The sequence below is a fragment of the Furipterus horrens genome, unplaced genomic scaffold (assembly GCF_987537825.1).
Source record: "Furipterus horrens unplaced genomic scaffold, mFurHor1.1.pri manual_scaffold_2, whole genome shotgun sequence".
In the NCBI taxonomy this organism is placed as follows: domain Eukaryota; kingdom Metazoa; phylum Chordata; class Mammalia; order Chiroptera; family Furipteridae; genus Furipterus; species Furipterus horrens.
The window spans coordinates 40,721,818-40,725,381 of record NW_028327172.1 but is presented as its reverse complement, the minus strand read 5'-3'; the positions used below and the strand labels follow the sequence as shown (position 1 = coordinate 40,725,381).

Sequence of the window (3,564 nt, the reverse complement as noted above, 5' to 3'; positions counted from 1 at the left end):
CCCCCCCTCTCTTCGCAGCTGAAGGGTCCAAGGGAAAGACGGAGTCAATACAGCTTGGCTTCAGGTGCGCCGCAGGAGTTGCCGGTGTTGACCACAACATCAAACCGCCTTAGGGACTCCGGCTCCGGATTTTCTGTCGGGGTTTACTCCCCTAGCCTTTCCCCTGAAGAGGTATGCCGCAAGGCAGCGGAGGTTTTTTGGAGTCAGAGTTTTCCTTCTCTGATGTACCCTGACTGGAAGATCGAACCAGCGACACTTAGCTCGCAGGCCGACGCTCAATCCACTGAGCTAAACCAGCCAGGGCTAGAATTAAATGTACGAACCAATAAATTCACAAGTCTGTTGGAACAAAAAACAATTTTTTGTTTACAACCTCTACTTTAGACTCTATTTTGCTACATTACAGGGACCGGCAGTTCAAGTTCCTTCCCAGAAAGGAGCTGATGGACCACACGAATTCAGCTGATACTAAAAGATTCAATATGTTGACACCAAGCTCTTTGTCAGGACCAATAACAACACTGCCTGTGCATCTCCGCTGCCCCTCTCTCTTCTTAGAAAAGCCACTGCTTGATCAGAGGTGTTAAGAAGTTTTTTTTTTAAGGACAGGAGTCTCCATATTCTCGGATCACCAGTACCTGAATAAACCTCTTTCCTTTTCACCAGCACCTGTCTCATGAATATTGGCTTTTATCATGGCAGGCAGCTGGACCTGTGTTTGGTAACAATATTGACATTTTTTAATTGCTTTTTTTTTGGGGGGGGGGTGTTGGCTGCCTTCTTGTATGCTCCTGACAGGGGATCAACCTTTCAACCTGGGTATATGCCTTGACTGGGAATTGAACCCACCATCTTTCAGTCTATAGGATACACTCCAACCAACTGAGCTGCACCAGCCATGTCAACAATAATGACATTTTCAATCCCAATGGAACACCTCGATTTGTCCTAGCCAAATGTCTTTGCACATGTTTTAAATCCTTCATGATTATTTAACTCCACGTATTTACGTGTTTTCTGAAAGCAATGGAACTCCCAACCACTTCTACCCCCACCCCCATCCTCGCCACCACGTCCAGACCCCACTGCTCTTGACTGCAGGATGACAATGACACCTCCTAGGGGCTCCCCTCCCCCTCACCAGCATGGTCCCTCAGGTTCTGGGTACACCCCTGCGCCCTCCACACAGGACCCCTCTAGTCACAACCATACTTCCATGGAAATCTCAGATCTCTGGCCCAAGAAGATTATCAGTGGAAGTTAGGATAGAAAGAGATTTCTAGAAACTTTTTGGTTGTTTAATTAGGAGAATTTTTGGGAATGCCATATTTTGGCTGGTGCCACTCATATGTCTTTACAGGAAGGTCGTACCTCTCAGGTAGACCAGGTAGACCAGATCTCCCCATCTTTCACTCACCTGACTTGCTGCATTTTTTCTGGTATTTGAAGAGGAAGAAGAGGAAGAAGATCAGCAGGATGAAGGTCACAGAGACCCCAATCAAAACGTTCTGGTACTTTTGAAGACCTTGGACACAATAATGTCATGAATGAACCAATGATACCACTAAAATGAGCACCTACTGTGCGCCAGGCATGTTTGGGGTTTGGTAAATTAATCGGCTCTAAACCTCATAACAATCAAGCTATATGTGAATACCAGTCCCACCTCCACTCCTTTCACAAACAAGAAAACTGCGGCTGAGAGACAATCTGATGCCCCAGGCCACCTAGCCGAGAAGTGGCAGAGCTGGAATTTGAACCCAGGACTGTGGGTTCTTTTGGACTCTGCTCACATTGCCCCACCAGACAGACACTAGCTTCGGGCTCTGGGGGGCTGTTCCTCTGATTAGAATGGGCTGTCCCCTTGTACCTGTGTGCCCCAGCCCTTTTCTTTACCTAGAGCTGAATACGTCTTCCCATTATAACTACCGCTCACCAACCCATTGAAAGCTGTGGGGACCTAGGTGGGACCGCTCAGAGCCAGGGTCTGTGCGGAATGAACTCTGTGACCTTCCCACTTCCTACATCCAGCTAAGATCTGTCCTCTGCCCTGCAGTCCCTGCATTGATATGCAAGATCTCCCTGGACTTTTCTGAGTGTGTATCTGGAATGGACATGAAGGTGGAGCTGCCATTTCCTGAGCACCCACCCTAACTCTCTTAGTGAACCCATGGGAGAGGTGACAAGAGTCACGTTTCACAGATGATGAAATGGGGACTCAGACAGGGAGTGTGACTTGTCCCAAGTCCCACAGCTGGGAAGAAGCAGAGCTGGGATTTACATGCTGTAGAGCCTGGTTTCAAGCCCTTATTGATTTTTGTTTGATGTTGATGTTTTCCTTTCAGTAAGAATGGGCTGAGCACCACAGGCTGATAGGAAAGCACCCAGGAGGCCACCCGGTTTGTCCCCAACACCCCAAGCACCCAACACTGCTTGCCCTTCACTTCTTCAGACCAGGGCGGTACCTGTAGGGTCAGAAGCGAGGGGTCTTCTGGGGTCTGAGCCAGGACTCTCCGTTATTGCACAGGGAGGAACTGAGGCTTGGAAGAAAAAGGGCGTGTCCAAAACCACCGTCTCAGGGAGCACTGAGACCACACCCAAGTGTGTCCCACCCCAGACAGCCTAAGTCAAAGACAAAGAGATGAAGGGCGGGTGCCGCTGTCTCCCTACTTCACCTTGGCTGCCCTTTCCCCAGGCGGAGCCCCAATATCTCCCTCTGCCATGACCAGCCCACCCCTCACTCTCAGGCCTCAGAGCTCATGGACCCCTGTGTCTGAACCTGCCTCACTCCTGAACCTCTGCCCACCTCCCAGCCTCTCCGGAGAAAGCCCACCCTTGAGTTCCTGAGGGGGCATTAGATCCCCTGAGAGATGCAGAACTGCCCTGGGATGTTCTGTGCTCCCTCTGAGCAAAGAAGACCCAGTGACTCACCAGCTGTGGAGATGCACCCTGAGGGTGGGGGACTGGAGACCTGAGAGGGTCCTGGGAAGGAGACAAGAGAAGGGTGATGTGTAGAGCACTCTCCTCGCCCTGAGAGTCTTTATTTGCTCACACTCATCTGTGTTTGCCTTGGGCCCCTGGAAAGGTCATTCCTTCACAACCTGGAGAATCTGATGATGAGCATGAGGAGGGGTGGGGTGGGAGGGGTCCTTCATGCTCCATCACTCCGAGGGGTGGGTCCCAGGCTGGATGACAGCCGCCTGAGCCCCTCCCTCTGTCTTAAATTGGGGCTGTTCTGGGCAGGATCCTTAATCAGAATAGGGACATGGAGAGTCCAGGACTGGGGCTCCCTACCTGAGACCAGGAGCTCCAGGGGGTCACTGGGCAGTGACCACACCTGGGGGGTGTTCCTGTAACAGCCGTAGCATCTGAACGTCCACCTGCGGCCGGGGGTCACGGGGCCCACAGGGAACAGGGTCTGCACCTGCCCACTGGGGTGTCGCTGTGAGTCCAGGGTCCAGGGGAGCCTGTCCTCTCCTTCCTCAGTCAGAATGAACCTGCCAAATCCCTCGTCTGAGTGACATTTAAGAGTCACGTTCCCTCCTGAGGTCACGACAGGGCTGG

General features: G+C 51.6%; 1 long non-coding RNA gene across 1 annotated transcript; it reads right to left on the bottom strand.

Moving 5' to 3' along the window:
• Positions 1–1,406: 1,406 nt before the first annotated feature.
• LOC150018214 (uncharacterized) lies at positions 1,407–2,985 on the bottom strand. The gene is made up of 3 exons (XR_016509195.1): positions 2,932–2,985; positions 2,466–2,540; positions 1,407–1,525 (listed from the first exon to the last, which is right to left on the bottom strand). It is a non-coding gene; the product is annotated as an uncharacterized LOC150018214 (long non-coding RNA).
• Positions 2,986–3,564: the final 579 nt, after the last annotated feature.